This window comes from Zootoca vivipara, chromosome 14, assembly GCF_965207765.1.
Source record: "Zootoca vivipara chromosome 14, rZooViv2.hap1.1, whole genome shotgun sequence".
NCBI classification, from domain to species: Eukaryota; Metazoa; Chordata; class Lepidosauria; order Squamata; family Lacertidae; genus Zootoca; species Zootoca vivipara.
In genome coordinates, this window is record NC_142597.1 from 41,229,735 (window position 1) to 41,254,645 (window position 24,911).

General features: G+C 46.9%; 1 protein-coding gene and 1 long non-coding RNA gene across 27 annotated transcripts in view; one reads left to right on the forward strand and one right to left on the reverse strand.

The window, feature by feature from the left end:
- BCAS3 (BCAS3 microtubule associated cell migration factor) overlaps window positions 1-24,911 on the forward strand; it is a 454,932-nt gene that overhangs the window by 257,005 nt on the left and 173,016 nt on the right. The gene's annotated exons all lie outside the window — the stretch shown is intronic.
- On the reverse strand, window positions 483-24,614 carry LOC148683585 (uncharacterized). Of its 2 annotated transcripts, none has more exons than XR_015946947.1 (3): window positions 24,274-24,409; window positions 23,324-23,412; window positions 483-612 (listed from the first exon to the last, which is right to left on the reverse strand). It is a non-coding gene; the product is annotated as an uncharacterized LOC148683585 (long non-coding RNA). The 2 variants fall into 2 exon arrangements; XR_015946946.1 differs by lacking the exon at window positions 483-612 and adding an exon at window positions 17,939-19,665 and having other exon boundaries at window positions 24,274-24,614.

Below are 24,911 nucleotides of genomic sequence, written 5' to 3' on the forward strand. Positions count from 1 at the left end.
ATCCTTAAGCTCCATTCTTTACATTGTCACAAGTCACATGTCCTCACCAGTGTTTTAGTACGGTTTTCTCCTAATATACTAATACAAGTTGATATGTAAGTTTCCCCTAATACAATGCACTTTATATGTTATTTTCACCATTAGATTCATATACATACACACTTTACTGATGCTTATGCATTTTTGTAGACTTTTATTTGGCTGGTGGGCTGCATTGCAAAATTCGGACAAGTGCAGATTTTGACGGATGGCTGCCTTTCAGTTCTTGTATTATTTTGGAAAGTGCGACTTGGGTAGGTTTGCCTTTAAATGTGAACTGTATCAAATATGACCCACATCCCTAGTCCCAGGGAGCTCTCTACGCTAAGTCCGAGATCAAGAGGTCCTTGGTTCAAATTCCAAAGTCCCTGACACTTCGACCACTGCAGTATCTAGCTTGGTCTGTACCATGCCAACATATGGCATCACTTTATAGTCCTATCATTGAGTGTGATCATTTACATTTCTTTTGAAGGCCATAACTTCAGATTAAAAGACAATACAGGTGCATCTGGGTTTGGAAGTCACAAAATCAGATGATCCACAGTGTTTGTTCATTCCTTCTCTCTCTCCCTAAAAAAAGCAGCAAATAAAACAAATTTTAGTTTTGATCACCTACTCGGCATCTCCAGGCTGCTCCCCGAGCCATTCCAGGTGTGGGATTGCAGCAGGTAATTTCCTGCGGCCGTGTTTCGTAGGGAGGACTCTCTGCCTTGGAAGATTATATCTGCTCACCTGGCTCTGGTGGTGACAGAGAGACCCTTTGTTTATTCATTTAGGAGGCAGATTAACCCTAATGAATATGGTTTCCTGGAAATTGATACAGAGGACAATGGGGACCAGAGGACTTCAGGGAGGGGGGGAGCGGGCAAATTCCCTTCTCTTTCTTCACTTGTAAATAATGCCCCCCTTTCATAGCAGAGCTTTTAAAATCAGGATGGCACGCAAAATATGTCAACAACACCAAAAAGTCCTGTGGTCGAGCAAATTTAATTGAAGCTCGGACCGTTACCATTTGCTTTTATACGGTTAGCATATTTAATTGCCCCTCTCCTTTCCCTCCTTTCCACCAACCATTGCCATTATTTGAAATAGAGACGTATAAAAGTTTTGACAAAGTACATTAAAATATATATATGCTCATGGTTAATGATCCCCAGTGTGTGTGTGTGTCTAAGAGAGAGAAACATAAATATACTCATGTTCTTGTTTTATGACACTTGGGGTTGTTTTTACAGCATCCGTGATGTAAAGACTTTTATTGGGGATGGAAGGCATTGGATGCTACATGGAAGCCGTGTGTGTCTTTCCTTGGGAAATACCTTAGACTTTTATGCTTCCTTGCCCATGAGAAGCACAGAGCACGTTAAATAAAGAGAGTGCATTTGTGGGCTCCTGTTGTGCTGGGTGCAAATAAATCTCCTATTAGAGCTGTTCCCTTAGAAATGCTGGTATCCCTTTGACATTACACTGGTAAAGGCAATGAAATTAAGAAGGGCCCTGCTTGATCAGGCCAGTGGTCCATCTTGTCCAGCATCCTGCAGCCCACCAGACGCCCCAGTGGGAAGTCCACCATCAGGACCTGAGCACAAGAGCACTCTGCTCTCATGCAGTTTCCAGCAACTGTTTCTCACAAGCATACTGCCTCCCACTGTGGAGGCAGCACATAGTCGTTGAGGGTAGTAGCCATTGGTAGCCTTATCCTCCAGCATATAGGCGACAGGGACTTTTTTGAGGAGGCCAAGCTCCCATCAAGAGACTGTCTACCGCAGGAAGCAGCAGCAAAGTCTCCTTGTTGGCCAGAGTCCCACTCTGGATGTGGCTGGGTGTGGATGAGACCCACTCCATATATTATTGTCAGGAGGCACTCTTGCTGGTCCAGCCAGTTTCCCTCCAGCTCCTTCTTTTTGGCTGGAGCTTGGTGGTGCTGACAAGTGGACACTTTTCACGTCCTGGCTCAGGATCCACTATGACCTTGTGTCCTGTGACATGGTCACCACCGGGAGGGTCGTTGTAAAGCCCAGTCTGGTCCCACCTCTTAACACCAGGGATCTGGATCAGTTGCATTACATACTATCATTCCTTGATGTAGCCCATGCACCATAAAATTATGGCACTCTCCTGGTAGCGAACATAGTGCATTGGAAGCCATTGTACTGTCCATCATTGACACACAGTGTGGCTGAAAATGCCATGTATGTTACTAGTTTAAACCCCAGCGATCAACCAGAAAACCAGGCATTGACATGAGCAGAATTATGGTCTCTGTTATGCTGAAGAAGGGAACATTTTCTCACATTTTTCTGTGAACGGAACATGAGACACATTATTCCCAAGGCCTGGATGTGTAGCCACAGATGTGAGACCCTCTTTGACTTCCAACCAAACTTTTCCAGATCTTATCACTATAATTTATTCCTTTGCTCCCTGAAGACAAAGTGTGTTTGCGGGGGGAGGAACCTCCCTCGCTCTGCCTTCTTCTTTCACATAACTTTATACATTGGAGGCTTTTTCTTTTTCATGTGTTGCAGGATATGTGATGGAGGTGGAACACTGTTGGCTTTAGCCTGCTGGCTTTTCTAGTTGCCTATAAAAACTCTAGCAATCGAAAAAACAGAATGTATCTTTCGGCAGGGAGGGCGGAAAACCGTGAAAGTTCGTCTTGTCTCCGAATGCATGTATGCGCAATAGCTAAAGCTTCCAGAGGAGAGCCAGCATATGCTGTGTTTCATAGATAGCAGTATATCCAAAATCCATTTGTTTGCTTTATAGTGGAGATTGTTCTATCTTGTGTTTATCTAACCCCTTAGCCAAACCGAGGGTAGCCAAAATACTTCCGCAGACGTGAATAGTTCCTCTGGCAAAAACCTCCTGACTTCTGCTTGGTCCAACTGTGTGGCGCAGGGTTGAGCTCCTCATGTTCTAGTGGTCGTAAAGAGAATGTGCCAAGGAGGCTTTTAAAACTCGCGTAAGGTAGGAGGGTTTGCCCCCATGTCTTTGGTTAAAAATAGCTGAAGTGAGAGTTAGATTGTGGCATTGGGTGCTCCTGAAATGTTTAGTTAAGATCTCAGGCCTGCTTTGGGGCGCCTTTCTCAGAGTGTCTGGCTGTCTGCACTCAGGCACAACTGCCCGCCCAGTGGTCCCACAATCATGTCTTGAAGCAGCTCATGGGAAGCTGTCTGACAACGAGTCAAATGATTTGTTCACCTAGTTCAGTACTGTCTGCACTGTCTGGCAGCGGCTCTCCAGGATTTCAGGCAAGGGGTCTTTCCTAAATCTTGCTGGAGATGTCAGGGATTGAATGTGGATTGCATGCAAAGGAGATGTTCTACCATTGCCACCCATAGAGAATCAGGCCTCTTGGCGTGGAAGCCACTGTCAGGACATCTGAATGATTGCCTAGTGTTGGGTCTGAGCCTAACAAACTACCAGGAGCTATGAGTCTTCAGCATCAGACCCTGGGAAACATGGGTGTACAGCATCAGACCCTGTGATTGGTAGGTCCTTTGGGGCCTCTGGATTGACTAGCTCTGGTATTGATATTGGAAGCCAGCAAAGCACACCCAACCTTCCTTCTGTACTCCAAAACCCCTGTTCCCACCTTAGTTCCAAAGCTGCTTCTAGCAAGTGATCACCGTGACTTTGGAAATGTTAGCCAAATGAAACATTAGCCAAATTCTATATTTGCCAAGATAATTTGGAAAATGGTGGGGGAATAGGAAGAGTGGGGAGAGCCCTGCTTAATCCATTCTGCGCTGCTAGTTCTGTGTCTGTAATGACCCCTACCCACATCAAATGGGGGGCGACTTTTGCGTGGTTGCGCACAGCCCCCTGGATCCCAGTGCGGCTCCTGGTAGTTCAGGACTGGCTTCATCCTCCCCAGGCAGGATACCTGGGGTCTCTGCCTACCTCAGTCAACCCCCCAATCCTGCCTGGGGAGACGTTGCCAGGGGACTGGCCAGGTAAGGGGAGGCACCGTCCTGCCCACACAACAGTAGCTATAGCTTACCTGGGAAGCGTCAGTCGGCTCCAGAGAGGAAACATAGACATTAAAATGCAATAATTATGTATTTTTCATTGCACGCTATGTATGAGAAGTATTTTATTGTCTTGCTGGTGAGTGTTGTACACCCATGGGCATGGCCTGCTCCCACCCAGAAGTGTTGCAAGTGGCCACCAGATTCTGGGCCTTCCATTGGAACTCTCTGCCTAGAAATTCCAGCTAGCCAGTATCCTTCCCTTGTTCAGGAAGTGATCACAGTCACATTTTAAAAACAAAAAACAAAAAGCACTTAATAGCATCCAGGGTGGCGGGGAGCATGCCCTTACCTTCCAAGTCCCGGACTGCAGAATCCGGGACCGGCAGCCGTATGACACCGGAAGTTGCGTCGACGTAACTTCCGGTGTCGCTTTGCCCTTCTATGGGCACCAAAAATGGCCGCCGGCAGCTTCGAAAGTCGCTTGTACGCATGTCAGGAAGTGCGCCGACGCAACTTCCAGTGGCGCTCCGCCCATCTATGGGCACCAAAAATGGCTGCTGGTGACACCGGAAGTCGCGTCTATGCACTTCCGGACATGCGTAGATGTGACTTTTGAAGCCGCCGGCGGCCATTTTTGGTGCCCATAAGAAGGGCAAATCGGAAAGGAAAAAAATGGCCACCGGCAGAAGAAAATAACGGAGAAAAACGGGAGACGAAGTGATACGGGGGACCACCAGGGAAAGGTAAGTAAAAACGGGGGTTTCCCGGGGAAAACGGGGTACTTGGCAGCTATGCATGCCCACAAATTACCCCCCCCAAATGGGACAATACTGCAGGGGTTTTGCAGAAGAGGACAGTAGCCATAATGGCTGCCACAATATTGCATCCTTTGGAGCCACACTCTCGCTTCGAAAAAGGTAAATTTCTGGGGCAGCAATCTTGTGCAGCACCATAAAACACACATTTTGGGGTGCCATGCCCCCGAAACACTTTTTGGTGGCCCACAATCTTGTGCGATTTCAGGCCACACTCTTGCTATGAAAAGGTGCTTTTTCCAGGGCAGCAATCTTGTGCAGCACCCCGCACAAGCATGTGTTTTTGGGTGCCATGCCCAGGAAAAGCACTGGGTGGGCACGTGGGCAACAAGCGGGTTACATTACTCTTGCGGAGGTGCAGCCCTGGAAGACGGCATTCCAGTTTTTGTCCGCTTTGTATTGGAGGGTATGGGTGGGTCTCGATATACAGGTCCAACTTTACTCCCACCATTGCTGTCCCTAGCCCCCATAATCAGGTGTGGCTTGAGTGGTGGGGCAGTGCTGTGGAGCCACCCAGCACCAGCACTGTTGCAGCTTAGTTGGATAGCATTGGGGTGGAGCAGGGTCGTAAGGTTGGGACGGCGTGGGGCACCAGCAGAGCCAATCTGGCGCTCCCACTGTTGTGCCCTCATAGCCTCAACCTCGCTACTACCCTGACCCTACATAATGCCAGTAATCTGTAGTGACTTTGGTGTCAGGAGGGTGTCTCCTGCCCTCAGCCTGAGCTCCCTGACCCTACTGCTGTTATTCACTTCAACAAAACAGCTTTTAAGCATTCCCTTTTAGAAAGATGCAGAAATTCTGGCATCATCATCATCTGGTTTTGACTCTAATAACTTTCCAACTTTGTTTGACCACCACTAGCAGTGTGGCCTGTTGAACTGGTGGTATTTGCAGCCTTTTCGAACCTCTTGTTTTCTTTGCTTTGGCTTTTGATGTGTGAGGCATTTAGTTGCATTTTGCTAACGTATTTCACAGGGGAGGATGGGGAGTAAGCCCCCCCCCCGCCCCAGGATCGGCCAGATAACAGAGAATCAGTGTAATCAATAAATAGTACTATTTCATGAATAGTGTCCTGAGACCCTAAGGCCCGAGCCAGCCGCTCAGTGGTGTCAAAATAAAATCATTTAAAAATGTTCTGGAGTTGCTGATCATCCTCTCTATGGCTCATTCATTTTTGAGGGCAGTGTGGGCTATACCTCTCTCTCTCTCTCTCTCTCTCTCTCTCTCTCTCTCTCTCTCTCTCTCTCTCTCTCTCTCTCTCTCTCTTCAATTTTCTTCTCCTTTAAAGCAAACCCAAAAGACAACAGTGATTATACGATTTTGTATTTTAAGTATTTTCATAATCCAACATAAATTGGCCCACCCAAGGATTATGTCTGTCTTCTAAAGATGTGTTTATATAGTCCTTGGGTGAAAGATTGCAGAAGCCGAACCACTAGTTTGGAAAGCTGAGCCAGACCAGGAAAAAATCAGCATACAATTTGGCACTTATGGAGACTAAATGATTTCCTTTTTAGCTGCTGATTTCTACTGGGAAATGTATCCTTGGACTGAAAATTACATCCGGAAAAATGTTTATGTAGTCTTTTTTTTTCTTTTTCAAATGACTGATTATTCTTCTAACCTTTAACACGCACTGTGTATAATTTTGTCCCCTCGTTAACTCTTTCCCAGCCTGGGCATTTAGCTGTTTACTTAGGGAGTGAAACACAGCTAGTGAAAAATGGGCTTTTCCATTTCTTTATTTTTCTTTGAATATAGCATTTCCGTTCTACTTATCTGCTCCAGACCCTTCCTGTTAACTTGCTTCTTGGAAGTTGAAATCTTATTGCGATAACAGTAGACTAAACTCAGCTCCGTAGAAGTCCCCGAGTATGAGGAGCAGCAGGCACAGACCTTTCCACATCCTCTAGACCAGGGATGGGGAACTTTTTCCAACCCAGGGGCCGCATTTCTTCATGGGGAGCCTTCTGGGGGCCACATCCCCATGGTGGGCATGGCCAGAGGCAAAGATGGGCAGAGCAAAGGTTGCACAGTAGGCGACATCTCAGCCACACAAAACTTAGAAGTGTCTACATGCCACAAGCACATCTTTTGATCCTCCACCAAAGCAAGTGAGGGGCATTAGCACAGCTCATGGGCACATCCCCACAGGGGGATCACTCAAGGCTGTAGAGCAGAGCTGGGGAGGGATGATGGCAAGGCAGAGAGGCCCAGGGGCTTCATTTGGCCCCCAGGCCTGAGGTTCTCCACTCCTCCTCTTATAGTTAACCTCGTTCTGTGACATGGGGCCCACTTTTTATTTGGTACCAAGCATATGTCTTCTTTTTCCAGCCTTCCCTTTTCTCTTGAAATATTTCTGCGACGTGCTCTAGAGTTCCTAGACAGTGTGCTTGATACACTGGCAAGGCCAGTTGTTGCCCCAAGAACATGGGAATGTAGCTATACTTAGTAGCCTTGTGGCTGCAGAGGTAAAAAGAATTATGTTCTGGCCTTTGCCATTGGGCAGAGGACCAAGGGCACTGGTCCTCTGCTTCCCAGACATCATGGAAGGGCGAAGGCCAACTTGGAACACATTTATAGATGCCACATTGCCATTAGAATGCAATCAGTTAAAAGTTGTCCTAAAACATGGACAGAAGCGAGGCTGGGAGGATGTTTCCATAATCTATATGCTGTAAGGCCTTTCTCATTGCGTTTATTTTTATTTATTCTTAAAGATTTATGCACCATTCACATTATAATATATCAGAGTGGTGTACAGAAAAAAGAGAGAATATAAAATATATGATAAGGGCATCTGGCTGGCCACTATGAGAACAGGATGCTCAGCCAAATGGGCCACTGGCCTTCTTTCATTCTTAAGGTAAAGGTAAAGGGACCCCTGACCATTAGGTCCAGTCGTGACTGACTCTGGGGTTGTGGCGCTCATCTCGCGTTATTGGCCGAGGGAGACGGCGTACAGCTTCCAGGTCATGTGGCCAGCATGACAAAGCCGCTTCTGGCAAACCAGAGCAGCACACGGAAACGGTATTTACCTTCCCGCTGTAGCGGTACCTAATTATCTACTTGCACTTTGACGTGCTTTCGAACTGCTAGGTTGGCAGGAGCTGGGACCGAGCAACGGGAGCTCACCCCGTTGCGGGGACTCGAACCGCTGACCTTCTGATTGGCAAGCCCTAGGCTCAGTGGTTTAACCCACAGCACCACCTGCGTCCCTTTCTTTCATTCTTAATATACACCAAAGGAAGGGCTTCTTTCATTCTTAATATACACCAAGTGTAATACATTAAGAACAACAGTGCGCTAGAAGTTGATCAGCGGGATATAATTAAACATTTCAACTCAAAAAATGCTTGGGTGTGCATCTCAAAGAGTAAATAGTTGATTGCTCAGATGGACAGGGCAGTTGCTTTGTGAGACAGGTGTGTGCTGCATCCTGCAACAATGCTGCTCACCACATGGGGCAGGTGCACACAGATCCACAGGTTGTTCGTTCTATCTCTGACCCCTAGAAGGAGTACCTGGCCAGATCCAAATGCTGGCAGACCAGAAGGGAGAGGACAAGATGCAGTGGACCCTCCCTTCTGATTTTACCTGCAGGGCAGCAAGGAGCCCCACACCAGGTGCATTTTCTCACCTGGCAGCGTTTTGCTGAAGAAAATCAGATTGGCTTCTCTTGAAGTTGGGGGTAGATCTTTACGCCAGTCTATAAGCAAGCTCATGTGTTTTGTACACAGACTAGTCCATTTTGAAGAGTACATGGCTGGCGCGCACACGCACGCACACACACACACACACACACACACCGCATAATTAGGAATGAGCAAAAATCTTGGTTTCTCTTGGTTTCTCATCTTTCCACACTTCAGCTTTCCACATTTCCACATCAGTTTGTGATTAAAAAGCATTTTGCCCCAGATATTTCCTAACATTCACATTTTTGGGATGAAAATTTTCCTTGTGTCAGTTCCCCCCCCCCCAAAAAAGCAGTCTCCCCTAATGTAATGTCTTTTTGTATGTTATCTTCACAGATAGGTGCATTTCTATGCATGCTTTACCTTAGTAAATGCAGTTTTGCACACGTGACTTGGCTGGGGAACTGCGCTGCAAAATTCAAAGGGCAGCTGTGTTTTGGTCCGTGTATTGTTCCAAGCAGTGTGAATTAGGTAGGTCCACCTTCAGATGCAAACCGGACTGAATTTCTCCCGCACCCCTAGCGGTAATGACAACCTTCAGTCCTTCTCAAACCCTTGACTGTCCAAGATCCTTTAACCGGCTCGTGATGGATTGGAATTTGGCAGAGAACCGGGAAAACTTTTCCGTTTGATTCCTCTCTTCTAAATAGTTTGACAGCTGTGTAAAATCCCCCAGACCTTATGAGTAACTGGTAATTGGTTTGGGTTTCTTTTCTTTTTCTTTTCATTCTTTCTTTCTCTCTTTCCCCCCTTCCCCTTTAACATGGAACCCAACAGAGTCTCTGGTGGAAACCGTTGACCTCCTTTATGCTGTTTCTTTTACCGTCTCGTCAAACATCTGGAAATCGGCGTGTTTGCTAACCGTTTCTCGACATGATTTTGCATTTACATCATGCCACTATCTGGTAAAAGTTTTCTCTTTGGTGTGGGGAGAAACGGAGCCTAGGAAAGTTGCCCCGGGGGGGGGGGGATGAGCCAGGAGAATGGGGAGGGGGAAACACCCAGCAACTTCTGGGGCTGTCAGAAGGTCAAGTGTTGATGGCTGATACGGCCTGTGCTTTTGCTAAACATATGTTTAGCTCAGAAAATCTGAAGCAGTTCCCAAAAATTTGGTAACCATTAGAGTACTTCCGAAGTCAGTTCCGGATATCAAGCCTAAGGTGGAAAGGGGGGAAGGAGGAGGGGAGGGGAAAGGGGGATTGAGCCGGTCTGAATTTCCATGAAAAGGATTTTGAAGTCTGGCAGCCGATGCATCTGAGGAGCGGCTCACGCAAGGCTGAGCAAGTCAGGAAGCGCTTCGGGAAGGGCTGTTTGGACAGGGGATCGGCAGCTCAGGCCTCGAGCTGTGAACTTTTCATGCATCCGAGGCCAGATAGCGCCAGACAAGCCACCGGAGGGCATAGGAAGGAGGAAAGGAAATTAAAGGATCACTTAAGTGGAGCAGGACCAGACAAATGGTTACACAGCCATTTTTTCTCTTCCCCATCTCTGCGTAAAGGAATGTTGCAAAATACGGGCTTCTTTGAAGTGAAGGCACATAATTGTCACAGAGTGTAGAGGCTATGGAGTTTTTCTTCCTCTTTTTCTTGCATTCCACCTTGATTACAAAACCACCTGCTCCGGCAGCTTTTTATAAACCCTCTTCTGCATCAAATCCTCTCGTTGTGGAACGTATGTGCTACAGCCCAAGCAAACTGTCTCAGATACTGTATATTTATGGGCCTAATCATTTTTAATCTAATGTTTCCTGCTTAAGTGCACACACTTGAAATGAGGAAGACTCAATCATGTGCTTTTAAAGTGAGGAGGGAACATATGATAAATAATGGTTAACTGAGGGCCGAACTAGACATTGGGTGGCATTTAGCTGAGGCTTACTCAGAGTAAGTCCGTTGAAATGAATGGGCCTAACTTAGTCATGATCATTAAGTTCAATGGGTCTACTCTGTGTAATACGTAGTTGAATGCCACCCCATGCATTTAAGTACATGATACCACCCCCACCACCCTGAAAAGAAAAAAAAATCCCCCAAAAGAAAAGCAATATAACAAAGGATCAACACGTAAAGGGGAAAGAGAGTAAGAATGTCTAACATATAAAACAGTATAATGGTGGAATTCAGTAGTAATGAGGTCTTATGGGCAGGGAAAGCTTGGGCACAAAAGATATATATTTACAAGTTATCTGAAGCAACTGTATGGCAAAAGGGAGGGCATTCTATAGTGTGGGGCCCATAGTGCAAAATGTCCTTTTTTGGTGGGGGAGAACTAAGTCAGGGGTCAGAAGAACTAAGTCAGGGGTAGGCAACCTAAGGCCCGTGGGCTGGATGCGGCCCAATCGCCTTCTAAATCTGGCCTGCGGACAGTCCATGTATCAGTGTGTTTTTACATTAGTAGAATGTGTCCTTTTCTTTAAAATGCATCTCTGACATATTTGTGGGGCCTGCCTCGTGTTTTTACATGAGTAGAATGTGTGTTTTTATTTAAAATGCATCTCTGGGTTATTTGTGGGGCATAGGAATTCGTTCACACACACCCCTCAAAATATAGTCCAGCCCACCACAGGGTCTGAGGGATGGTGGACCAGCCCACAGCTGAAAAAGGTTGCTGACCCTGAACTAAGTGATCTTACAGGTCTGTACAAGGGTAGGCGGTCTTTCAGGTAACCTGGTCCCGAGATGTTCAGGGCTTTATGTTTTAGTAACAAGACTTTGCAGCCAGTAGGCCCAGATGCTGTAAAGTGAAGTTGCTAGGCACACTAGGCACACCTGTGGGGAGGGAATTCCACAATATAGGGGCTGCCTCAGAGAATGCCTTGTCTCAGGCTGCCCCTACCCCTGAGCTTCTGAGTGTGATGGAAGCTCAAACAGCTCCGACTGCCAACCTGGGAGGTCTGCAGGGAAGGAGGGCAGTCCTTCAGATATTGGGGGCCTGAGTCATTTAGGACTTTAGACACTAACACAGGCGCCTTGAATTGTGCCCAGAAGCCAACTGGAAACCCGGCCACATTCGCAGCTTAACAAAAACCCAAATGCAAACTTCCGTGATTGAAGTGCCGTCCTCTACCAACTGCCTCACAGCATCTCCCCCCTGCTGCGCTGCAAAGCGTGAGCTGCTTTGAAATAATTTCTGAGTCCATGAGCCCCGATTGCCCAGAAGACAGTGACGGTCAAGCGGTTCCTTCTACCCAGCGAAGAAGGCCTTCCTTGGGGCCCCGTGAAGCCTCTGGGTTTCCTCCCAGCTTTCCGTGGTCTACACTTTTCGCTGTTGTTCTTTCCTGGAGAGTGCTGATTAGTGACTTGCGGTGGGAGAAGCTGATTTATCGTGGCCGAGAGCCACCCCTTGGGGGCCGGGCAGAAACACTCATGAAAGAACCCTGATTAAAAAGAGTGGTAATGAAGACAAATGTTTCAGAGGGAGTGGAGAGCACGCCGGGCCTTGGCGTTCCCAGAACTCTCTCCTCTACGCCTTTGGAGTGCTGGTAATGGAGTGGCCAAAGGAAATATCTCTCCTGTCCACCCCCCAACTTTCTTGTTGTTTATTTCTCATGGCATTGGAAAAATTTTCCTTTTCCTCCTGGGTGTTCTAACTCTCACTTGTTAACTGCTGTTCATGCAGGGTTGCAATTAACCCTTGGCAGACGCTTCCCCCTGTCCCCCCCTTCGCTCTACTCTTTACATAGAGAAGTGGTGTGTTTTTTTTTTTAATGCTTCAACCCTGCTCAACTATTTTGAGATTCTTTTAACTTGATGGCTTTGTCGGAGTTCTCACGTCGTTAAATGGGACTTTATTTTTCCACGGTCTGTTCACACCAGCCTTGGCATTTTGATAACTATTCCCCCCACATTCTTGGACTTAAAAAAAAAGTTAATAAAAGAACACACAAAAAAATATGAAGAATGTGTGCTTGTGTTGGTATAGATAATATTAGGGATCGGTGAGAATTCTGTTTTGTCTGCATTTTAAAGTGAACTGATCTAATTCACATTGTGTGGATGTTTTCACAGATCAGAACACAGCTAACTTCTCTGAATTTTGCAATGCTGGTTGGTTTGTTTTTTTAAATGTTTGTAAGAATGTGTGTTTTATGAGGAAATATGTACCAAAGTGCATATTTTAGGAGGGACTTCATACAAAAGCATATAAAAATATGTATTTTAGCAGGGAAATGTGCACAAAATGTTAGGGCAAGTGGGGGGGGAGGAATATAATTTAAAAGTGGAGTTTTTGTACTTTAAAAAAAATCCACAGAAACAGGACAAAACAGACATGATTGAACACAAGTGGAACCAATATGAAATGGAAATAGGTTGATTGGTTCATCCCTAATGGAAAGTGTCTTGGTTCTTCTGCTTCCTACTCTGTGCTACAGCTGGCTATTGTAGGTATTGGTTGCCGATAGCCTGCCAGAATGGAAGGAAAATATCTCTCTTCCAGACTTGGTAAATCTCCATATGAAAAAAAAAAGTTCTGTAGCTTATGACTCAGTTTTCTTTTTTGTGTGTTTAGGAGGAGGCAAAAGTTATCTGAGGGGAATGTTCAGTGTGAAATTTGTGGGTGGTGGATGAAAAGGAGTGCCCAATTTAGAGAGGCAGCAAAATTCTTCAGACATTTTGGGGTCCGAACTTTGCTTGACCATCATTATTTCTGTCCTCTTAATCTTCCTGATAGCCTCTTCTTCTGGAGTCTTCATGGGGAATGGAATCCAGAAATGGCACCTCTCCCAGTCAGATCCAAGCAAGGAAGGTCCATTGGCAGCTTCAGATAAGCCCTGCTTTCTGAGCTGTGGAAAATGTTATCTCAGCAAAGAATCAGCATCACCTGAAGTTTTAAGAAGGCTGGCAGGGTCAGGGAATCTTCACACACACACACACAATTTGTAGGAGAGCTGTGAACAAAAAGGGCTTGTGGCCTATTTGTATAGACTGCTTCTTTGTGGCTGTAGAACAGGAGAAGCTAAGGGGGGATTATCCACAGAGGCTGAGAAAAAAGCCAGGTCCTCAGCCTGGGAAGTTAGAGAGGAGACACTGAGGACCTGTGATTTGTTTGAACCTGAGTCCTTCTCAGGACAATTCTATGGTCCAGTCATGGAATGCAAGGCTACAGAGATGTGGTTCCCATCCAGCTGCTGGCCAGATCCTGACTTACTTAGCTTCAACAAGGTGGTGTGCTTTCAGACCATACCTTTCTAAAGTAGTTAGAAAAATGCATCGTCAGGGTGTAGCGTTGTTCAAGGAGGACTTCGGGTGGGGGAATGGTAACCTTGAAGAAGATTTTTGCTGCTCCCTACAAAAAAACAACAACCATTTTTACCACCCAAGAATGGGGTTGCAAATGGACGTGTGGTTGTTTCTTCTCAGCTTTAACGAAACTAAATCAAGGCATCTTTGTAGAAGTTGGAAGGTTTGCAGGGTGCTTCTGGGTTCAGGAGCCGGAAGGGAGTGGACCCCTGGAAAGGCCAGCTCTTCTTTGCCGGGTGTCGTGCCGATCCTGGTTTTGGCGGCTCTGCTGAAGTTCTTGTGGGTGTTGGGGAGAGCTCGTTTTCAGGCCGGCGCCGTTGCACTCGTCAGAATGCATTATTGTCAGCCACCCACTAATTATCAGGAAATTTATAGCTGCATTAGGTAAATGTCACTTCACTGCAGTGGCCTGGAATAAGAGTGTTTTCTGCTCTGAGTTAGCACCATAGGCACATCACAGTGAGAGTCTCGCCAAGTAAGCTACAGGCTTTATTTATGCACAAGCATATTAGTGTTTGGAGAGAAAGTAGCTAAGAGATGGTATGTTTGGTTCTTTCTCCTTTTCGGTTGGGGTGGGCGACAGCATTTGAAGACTCAAAGCTGTGCAATTCACCAAATATAAAAGACCTCTTCCTCCTCTTCTTCTTCTTTCTTCTTCTTTGCCGATCACTCGTAGCCGAGTAAGAGTATAAAACCTAAATGCTGACTGGCCCAAGAGCTGATATTTTACTGACCTAACTTGGAGGAAAAGGCTGTCAGTGGCTACCAGCCAGGGTGGCAGTGCCCTCACTCCACGGTCAGAGGTGATAATGCTTCTGGGTGCCAGTTGCTTGGGAGCCACAGGGGAGAAAGTGCTGGCCACTGTGAGAACAAGATGCTGGACTAGATGGGCCACTGACCTGACTGTGCAGGCTCTTCTTACATTTTTAACCTAGTAAAACTGTCAGAAGACCAAATGCCAGGGTCTGAAAAGACAGTAGATTCCAGGTCTGTGCAGGACCCGCCATATTCTGCCAGTTTTTTTTAAGTCAGCAGCTACCCATAAAGTTGTTCTCTGTCTGCCCTTGAGCCCCATTGCATGTGGGGCACCCAGCAGCCTGCAGAGGGTATAGCAGGGCGGCAAGGGAAGCATGTTGGTGGCTGACACTGTGCCACGCAGGGCCCATCCAGCATCCGTGCAGGCCATGATACCAGCAACTTGCTTTAATTGCTGCTAGCTTCTCAGCGGCTGCGTTGCCCCTACAGCGCTGCCCTAGCAGCCTCCTTGCCTCCTCTGCCCCCTCGTGATGCCCTCTGTTAAATGGCACCTGCCCCCTTCATGCTCTCAGCTAGTTGCACTGCTGCTCTCCAGGCAGCCATCTTCCACACTGTCACAAAGCTACCGACAATCCATCACGTTGTGAGTGGCTCCCCGCCAGCCCATGATACTCTTCTGTGGTCCACTAGGGGGAGGCCGGAATGTTGCATCTAGGTCTGCCCTGAGGGGCTGAGTTTAAAAGTGCTCACTCTTAAATGCTGCCTGGATCTACGGCATGATAAGGAAACAGCCAAATAAACCAGCAGGCTCAGAGAGCAGCCAGTGGATCAGGCTACCTTGCCAAGGCTATGGTGTCCCATGTAGAGAAAACTGGTGGGGGCCAATGGGATACTGTACAAGGAAACAGTTTTGTGAGTGGCTTCTGGAAAGACGTAAGCAAGAGCAAAAGAAAGAAGCCAGCCTGTGCCTGTCCCTGGGATTCGGCAATGCAATGCATATGTCCTTACAACAATCGGCATTGAACTCATCTGTGTTTGTAAATTAGTAAACAACCATCCTGTTCTGGCATGAAAGTTTTATACTTCTGCTTTTCTATAAGAAATGGCCTTTTACATTATAGTGATATGAATTTATAATAAATAGAAGTCTAAGATGGCTGCTGGGTAGTGCATGATTTAAAACCCCCATTATGCTCTAATATGGGAGAAGCGTTCTGACAAACGCTGACCGAGCAAAAGGTACCTCCTCTCCCCCTCCTCTAAATTTAATCCGATCGGTCACTTTGAAGATGTATTGCCCATTTGCTGCAAACAAGAGGCAGACAGAAAATGAGATAATACGGCATAAAATAGCTCTTTCTCATGCAAAATGGATGGCGCTTTATCACAGCAGTTTACTGCTAAACTTTGATCATTCGCGGAGAAGTTCCCGGAGCAAAGAGCACAGAAAATAACTCGCTGCATGATTCCCCTGCTTTTTGCCTATGGTGGCCACTTAGGTCAAGATCCTAAATATGGTACCATCACTCTGAAAGAAGTGATAAGGCTGAGCTCGAGACCCTGGGATCAGGGCCTGAGTCAAGCAGAGGATTGAAAATGTAGCTCAGTTAAATACCTCTTGTCCAAAAGAACCTTGTTTAAACTGAAATCTTATCTGAACTACAAACAAATGTGTTAAAAGCCTTTGTGGGACCTCTAACTCTTCAGATATTGTTGGAATTCAGTTCCCATCAGCCTAAGCCAGTGTGCACAGTGGTCAAGAATGATGAGAGTTGTAGTCTAGCAGTACCCAGGGGGCTACAGGCTCACCAAGCCCTGGACCAGGCTCCAACTGGGGCTGAGGGGAAGGAGGAGCTGAATTCAGTCTCTACCATGGAGCTCAGACAGGTCCCAAGACCAAGGGAAAGGTGGCACTTTAAACACCAGGTATAAACCCAGCCTATCCAGAGAAACCTGGCCCATCTGGCTATAGGCAAGGAGTCTCAGGAGCCAGAACTGAAAGAGCTGCTTAGGCACACATAAGGTCCAGTGGGACCTTTGGCTTTTTTACTGAATAGTTGACCTTGTCACACCCTGGTTGTTAAACTCCCCTCGTTATTATTATTATTTAAAAGGTTTGCCATGCAGTATGGTGGTGGGAGAAGAATATTAAGCCCTTGGGCTTAGTTCTGTGTTTTGGGTGGCCCTAACTATAGTTTGCAAGTCAAGGGTCTTGATTCATGTTCTTGCATGTGTACATATGCTGTCTGATTTCTGTCACCATTCATCTATTACTTTGCAACTAAAGCGTGCATCATGGCCTCACTCTCCATTCAACAAACAGGTGGCACCATTTAGTGGGACCATGCTGGCTAGCCATGACTCAAATCTGACATACGGCTCTAGCTGCAGACCCCAAAATATGCATGTTTATATACTGTATCAGCTTGATTCCCCCCCCCCATTTATATCCCTCCTTTCCTCCAAGGAGCTCAAGATGGCATGCACACTTCTCCCCCTCCACATTTTATCCCCACAACAACCTTGATAGGTAGGTTAGGCTGAGAGACAGTGACTGGCCCAAGGTCACCTAGTGAGTTTCATGGCTAAATGGAGACTTGAACCTTGGTCTCCTATGTCCTGGTCTGACACGGTAACCACTAGGCCATGCTGGTTGAGTTGAATATGTAAAAGCCCCCCCCCCAGCAGCTGTACAAAGGCAGATGCTTCTCCCCATTAAGAATCCCATGCAACTGGGATTCCTGATCACATGGAAAAGCTACATGCATGAAAAGGGGCCCCTTTGGTTGTAGTTGGTAGTATAAATAATGATATAACATAAGAGAATAATACGAATCTGCTGGATCAGGTCAATGACCCATCTAGTCTAGCATCCTATCCTCCTAGCGGCCAACCTGATGCTTGTTAGAAACATCTGGTTGGCTGCTGTGAGAACAGGATGCTGGGCAAATATGTCTGATATTCTTTTAATGCCATCCAAGTTAGTTGCCATCACTGCCTCCTGGGGAAGTGAGTTCCACAGTTTAACTTTCTGTCCTGAAGCTTTCAACGTTCAACTTCATTGGAAAGCCCATGAGTTCTGGTGTTATGAGAGGAGAAAAACTTTTCTCTCACCCACTTCCTCCATGCCGTGCATAATTTTAATAAACTTCTATCATGCCACCTCTTGCTCTTACCGCATCTTGGGAAATGCATAATGATTGCTGTTGTGCTCGTGACCTGCTTGCCAGCTTCCCAAGAGGCATCAGGTTGGCTGCTGTGAGAACAGGATGCTGGGAGAGGTGAGCCTTTGGTCTGGTCCAGCAGGGACCTTCGTATGTTCTGAACGTGGTAATGGGATGCTCTAAATGTGACAAATGGGGGGGGAGCTTTACTGCCTGTTGTGCAGGTTAGGAGAAGAAATTTACCTCATAAAACATGGAGCTCTTCCTTGGGTTTTCTAGTGGTGAATGAATCACAGGCTCTTGCTTCCAATCTACCCATTGAGTTTTGGACGGTCTGCCTCCTTTCTCTCCATGGGTAACCCAGTGATGACATTATTCATGAACTCTCCGCCTCGCCTGCCTTGTTCTCTTCTGGTCGAGGATGTAACTGGTAATTGGGCCCAGATGCACCAAAGTCCTTTTGGTTGCTCTGTTGTTTTAGCCTAGACGAGTTGAGTTTTTAATACAAGTTTGACCTTGGGTTGAAACATTCTCAAAATGCCATACTTTAATATCAATTTATACACTTTTCTTTTTTTGGTATTAAAGCAGGTCAGATAACTGGAGTCGGGGGAGGAAAGAGACAGAAAGTTAGAAGGCAGGGAATGTATTAATGACATGCTTTTGACCCACAGAAAAACAGTGTCTGTCTTCTTATTTTCAAAGCCTCTTTAATAATTTCAGGAACCTGTGGGATGAGCGGTTTTTGAGGGGGGACCTCCTCAGAATTGTTGAATGTGGATCAGTGACCCTCGGAAAAACTCGAACTATTATTTGGGCCATGAGGATGGGTGAAAAGAGACAGCAGAGATTTCCCTCCAAACAGTGATGGGCTGCATCCATTGCAAGCTGCATTAAGCCATTGTAGCCATCTAGGCCAGCCTTGTCCAGCTCATGGGCGTGGAACCTGAGGCCTGGAGGCTAAATGTGGCCCTCCAGGCCTCTTGGTCTGGCCTTTGGCACTGTCTTTCTAGGCCACACACCTCTATGACCCTGACTGGCCCCCTCCTTGAGTGTTCTTGCTTGGCTGGAGTGAGGCCTTGGACTCTGTTAATGTTTCGTGCTTGCCTGGATGGAGGACAGAGAGAGGTGTGCACGAGTGTATGCAGAAACTCGTCTAGCGTGCAAAGGTAACGATGTTGACAAACTGCTGAAAACAGGAGCTGCTCTTCAACACCCATGGAAAAGGCTGCAAATCAGGTTCAGCTCATTTTTGGCTCGGCCCCTAAGAGCGTGATGCAAGAAATTGCTTTTAGAGCAGGTCGTGGAGAATGAGGTGGCCTTTCCTGCTGTCTCAAAGCCCTCCCCCCCCCCCCTGTTCACACGCACACATGCTGATGTCCTGGCTGCTTAAAACCTGTTTAGCTTTGGGCTGTGCAGACCAAAACTATAGAGAGCGAGAAATCAAAAGTCTTTCTTATCAGAAATGTTCACTCTCGGTCTAACAACTGTTAGGCCAAGATAACAACTCCAGGCCAGCTGTCAAATGTTTACCATTATCGTAACCCTCCCCAGGGTAAGATGCAACTTTGGCTCTCTTCACCGGCAGTAATTTAATTTTTCCTTCATCCTGACTCGGAAATGGCAGCAGTTTTGTTGCTGCTGCTGCTGCTGCCGCTGTTGTTTTTTGTTGTTGTTTTTCAAAAGCTTCCTCTCCTTTTTTTCTGATGGCTGAAATTTTCCTTGTGAAAAACGATTTCCACCAGTCTTGATTCCTCCTTGCTTCTGCAGTCTTCACCTTTTTAACTGACGGCTCTGTAGCTCGTCACCAGCTATGCAAACTGACAGTTCACTTCCTGGGGCGGCAGCAGCGCCTCTGGCCTGCAGAAAGGAGCAGCCTGACCAAATTTACGCTTGCGAGATCTCTTAATTCACAAAAGCATTTGCTCTAGTTCCTGTTTTCTGCTGCAGGGGCTGTTGCGGGGGTGCGTCTGTGTAGGGGCGGAGGGGGGGAGAGAAGTAGTAAGAGACTGTTCAGAGGAGAAAGGAGCCTCTCTTAACACTCTACTGAGTACACAATCTTTGTAGATGAAAAACAGAAGGGGAAGGACATTTCAAGCCATCTTGCTGATGTAAGCAGCGGTTCATTGAACTGTACATCTTACCACCAGACCCTTTTGCCGCTTGGACGTGCTAATTTTGGGTCCATCCACCCCATCCCCGCTCTTCTGCCATCGTCCCCGCTCTTCTGCCATCGTCCCTTACTCTTTTTGTTGCCTAGTTGTCTTAAATCTGGAACTGTTTTGCCAGACCGTGAATGGAGAAGCCGCTTAAGCATTGCCAAAAGAAAAGGAAACAAACACATAATGGAAAAAAGAGGATGAAAGGGGGGCATCAATTGCCATAAAATTTGCTTATGCTAATGTACAGATATAGGTGCAAATTTAGAAAGAATCGCTGGTGCTTAACAAAAAGTATTGTTACGCACCCAATTTCCAAGCAGTGAAAGGTTTCTGGGATTCCTGCACTTTGCCCTGGGTTCAGTTTTCTTGGAATGAAAATCAGCAGAGACTGTGGTGTCTTTAGTATACAGTGGTACCTCGCAAGATGAATTTTTCGCAAGACGAATGCGTCTTGCGATCTGATGGTGACTCGCAAGACAAATTCGTTTTGCGAAAAATTCGTCTTGTGAATCGCGGTTTCCCATAGGAATGCATTAAAATTTAATTAATGCATTCCTATGGGGGGGAAAAAGAAATTTCAATGCTTTCCAATGGGAAACCGCAATTCGCAAGACAAATTTTTCACAAAACGAATTGACTCTCGGAATGAATTAAATTCGTCTTGCGAGGCACCACTGTATGTGGTCATATTTACACATATATACAACCTGAGCATGGAGGGATGGAGCCTAGATGGAGGGACTCCTTAGTCATAACTTTAGATCCAGTGAGAAGCAAGGCATGTCCCTCTCTCCTGATTCCAGCTCTGGCCTATTGTCCTCCTACATAGCAGCTAGGTGAGGAGGGTCTGAGAAAGGCACAGAGCCACCGATCTGGTTATGCTAAATCATGAGCATTGACTAGCCAGCCAAAGCCATTACCTTGGCAGAGGAACTGGTTTAGCAAGCTTCCGTGTGTGCATTCTACCTTCTCAGATATAGGACTGCAGGTTCTGGAAGGGAACCCAATGTTCCATCCAGACTGACCCCTTCCCCTCCTTAAAAGCCTCATAACAGTATCATAGGTAAAGGTACCCCTGACCATAAAGTCCAGTCGCAGACAACTCTGGGGTTGCGGCGCTCATCTCGCTTTACTGGCTGAGGGAGCTGGCGTTTGTCCGCAGACAGCTTCCGGGTCATGTGGCCAGCATGACTAAGCCGCTTATGGCGAACCAGAGCAGCGCACGGAAACACTGTTTACCTTCCCGCTGGAGCGGTACCTATTTATCTACTTGCACTTTGACATGCTTTCAAACTGCTAGGTGGGCAGGAGCAGGGACCAAGCAACGGGAGCTCACCCCATCACGGGGATTCGAACCGCCAACCTTCTGATCAGCAAGCCCTGGGCTTTGTGGTATCATAGATCCCTCCATATAAGAGGAAAATGTAGCATAATCTTTTAGAGTAATCAAGTGAAACCTTGTTATACAGCATGACAAAAGTTTGTAATTTTATCAGGACAAGTCGTTTGTTTTTTGTAACAATTGTTTCCTCAAAATGTATCTTCTGTACCATGAAAAATAAATAAAAACATCATTTTTAAAAAGGGAGACCCTCCCCATGTCTCTCGCGCTCATACACGCATAGTTTTCTCCCTCAGTTCGCTCTAATTGGTGGCTCTCCAGCTTAGCTCTTGGCCACGTCACACTTCGCGAGTCAGAAAATGACTTTCCTATTGCTGGCATCACCTTCAGGCCCAAACCAGACCAGGGAGCATCCTGGACATGGACTGTCACCTGCCAGATGCTTAACATTCCCTTCACCGCCTCCTCTGCTTCTACCATTTTGTTGTTCTACTATCTTGTTGAGATTCCTGAATTGCAAACGTTTGGACTAGACGACCCTCTGGGTCCCTTCCAACCAGGGTTGTCTTGCCCATAGGTGCTAGGGGTGCAGGGTACCCAGGCTCTGGGCTCTCAAGGGCACCAGGCTGAGAGTCCGGGGCCCGAGAGTTGAGTCCGGGGAAGAGTCCATCTGTCAGCAGTCAGAGTGCCACGCCGGGCTCTTCTGCTGCGGGTGGCTCTGCTCCGCGAGTTCGGGGGTGACCAAGTCAGTGAGATGCTGAGGCTGGCAGCCGGATCCACCCTCCTGCACGCCTGGGACTGGGAAACCTTAGGGGGGCACCGGGTTAATCTTGCACCCCTGTCATATGCTTAAGACAGCCCTGCTTCCAACTGTACAATTCCACGTTTCTTTGATACCATCAGAAATAGGCAGACTAAAAGGGAATTTTGTCCTTTGCAGGCCACCATACATGACTGGGGAGTGGCATGCTGTGGAGGCCTTCCATTTTTACATAAGGTGGAAGTTGTAGCCTCCCCTACAGCACAGCTGCCATGATCAGATACGCATCTGGAGTAGAAACATATGTGCTATTTCCACATCCGCCCTCCATGTGCATTGGTTATGTGTGGCGGAGGAAACAGGACTGGTCCACATGCCCTCTGGCCCTACCCCCAGATGCCCATGCATTCTGCAGAGTCTCAGGAAGAATAGCCTATGCAGAACCAGCTGTATGTGCATAAGCTTTACACACAATCTGTATGCAGGTGTGGACCTAAACTCTGCACCGAACCCCCAAACCAGACAAGATTAGAGTTTGCTATCAGATTTCACCTAAACTGAAATGGTCAACCATATGTTGGGGGGTTGCTGCTCAGGAGAAATAGCCAAGGGGTTTTGAGGAAAGAAAGAAGAGAGTCCTGCTAGATCAGGCCAGTGGCCCACCTAGTCACTCAGATGCCTATGGGAAGCCTGCAAGGAGGCCTCGGGCATAAGCACAATCTCCCCTCCTTTCCAGCAACTGGGATTCAAATGCATTGCTGCCTCTGACCATGGAGGCCGAGCATAGTCATTGTGGCTAGTAGCCATTGATCGCCTTCTCTTCCATGAATTTGTCCAGTCCCCTTTTAGAGCCATCCGCGTTGGTGACCACCACTGCCTCCCGTGGGGGCGAGTTCCATAGTTTAACTATGCACTCCATGAAGAACCATTCTGTTTTATCTGTCCTGGATCTTCCAACATTCATCTTCCAACCAAATACCACTCTCAATGTGGATTGGTTGTGTTTCACTGCTGGGTGCAAAGTCTGTGTCATCTTTAAAAGGTTTGCAATGGGAGTTGGTGGGTCTCTCTCTCTCTCTCTCTCTCTCTCTCTCTCTCTCTCTCTCTCTCTCTCACACACACACACACACACACACACACACACACACACTGGCCTTCTACTTGTTTGCCTTAATTTTACATGATTTTTATTTATTTATCCGGAGCCTTTAGATGATTTGGAGAACCATATGAGAGATTTGCAAAAGGGAGTGGGGGCAAGGCTGGTTCAGATGTATCAGATGGTTGGATTCCAGCAAACACGGGGATTTCTGGACAAGTTGAAGAGAACACATGTTCAAGGAGTAGAAAATGAAATACAGCACCTCCATTTTGTGTTCGTCCCATCCCACTTCTTGTTCCAAGGGGTGGGGTGGGGTGGGGAGCAGGAGCAGTTCCTGGGGTATTTGTCTTCCTGGTGAATTCATGCAAAAATATAACCACAATTCTTTTATCAGCCTGCATTTTCTCTCCCTCTCTCTCATATTCATATATAAGAAGGATAAAAGTGTTTGATGGAAAATCCGAAAGGAATCTCTGGTTAGCTCGAGGAGGTTAAACTCAACCGTTGTTTCCCTTTGAAGTGGCTGGCCATGAGGTTAATTGCCAAAAGTGCTTGTGGAAAAGGTGGTAGCAATTTAACAAGACTGTACAGCTTGTAGCCGCTCAGATCAATATCAGGTGTTTGCATATTTTTTAAATGGGGGAAAGAGGGCCAACTACCACCCCCTTGCTCCAAACCCCATCGCAGAATGAGAAACAGGGGCAGGGCTGGCCTGGGGCAGGGGGAAGGCAGGGAAGCCCAAATAAGCAGCCAATAATTCTTTGTTTGCTTAGCCAATCATCCTGTAATTGGTCACGAAGTTCATAGGAACCTATTGATTGGCCCAAATGATTGCTTACTCCTTCTGTGTTTTAATTTTTAATTTTTTTCTGTTTTGCTGTATGCTGCTGCTACTACTACAGAAGAAAAGGCAATTACTGGAGCCTCTCTCCCTCTCCCTTCTGATCTTCCAACTTCCCCAGCTCTGATTTATGAATCTGAGTAAATAAAAGCAGCCCCCAAACAGGAGTTTAAAGCTCAGTGGCACTTCCTGCATCTTTGCCACTGGCAGTTTACCTCCACCGCCACCACCCCGCCCTCTCTCAGAACATTCTGTTTCACTGCTTCTAAATAAGTTCGCTGAAATTACTCGCCTACGAGCTAGGTTGCTAGCTGACATGCCTGTGCACACCAATGAAAAAAAAGACAACCCACCTCAAAGCAAAACCTTACCTTGCTGACATGTAGGTGACTCTTATTTGCCACAAAGGGTATAGGCAAGTAAGTGGCTCTTGACCAGACTGGATGAAGAAGTTTGTCCAGATCAGGGGATCCGTTTTGGAGCTGCTAGGAGGAACGGATCCCATAGATGTGTGCCTTTTGTAGGTGCAATGTTGGCACGCAATCTGTGTCCACGGCCAAAGGGCCAGTGCAGAACACCTTTATCTGCTTTCTGATTGGGTGGGAAACTCAAAGGAACATTGCCAACACCCCCGCAGTCAGCAAGCCTGGAGATGCAGGCTGCCAGGTTTCATGAGGCTCGGGAAGGAGATCTTGGGAGCTAAGGTTGGCTAGTCAGGGTGGAGCCTAACGGCGCTTCAAGGGGGTGGGGGTGGCATCTGGTGAGGCAGGAGAAACTGCAGGGCCGTGCCTGATACCTCAACCTGATTGCCATAGGTGTGGAGCTAGGAGGAAAAAGCTTTCAAACGAGGCAGAAAATATTCTCCCTGCTGGTCCTCGGTTTGTTGCCGTAGGATGGCGAAGCACTTTAGTCAGGTTTAACTGCACAAAAGCATGCGCTTCAGGGTGACAGCCTGAAGGGACTCCTCTGCTGTTTTTTTCAAGCACAGCTTCCAACAAGCCCTTAGCTG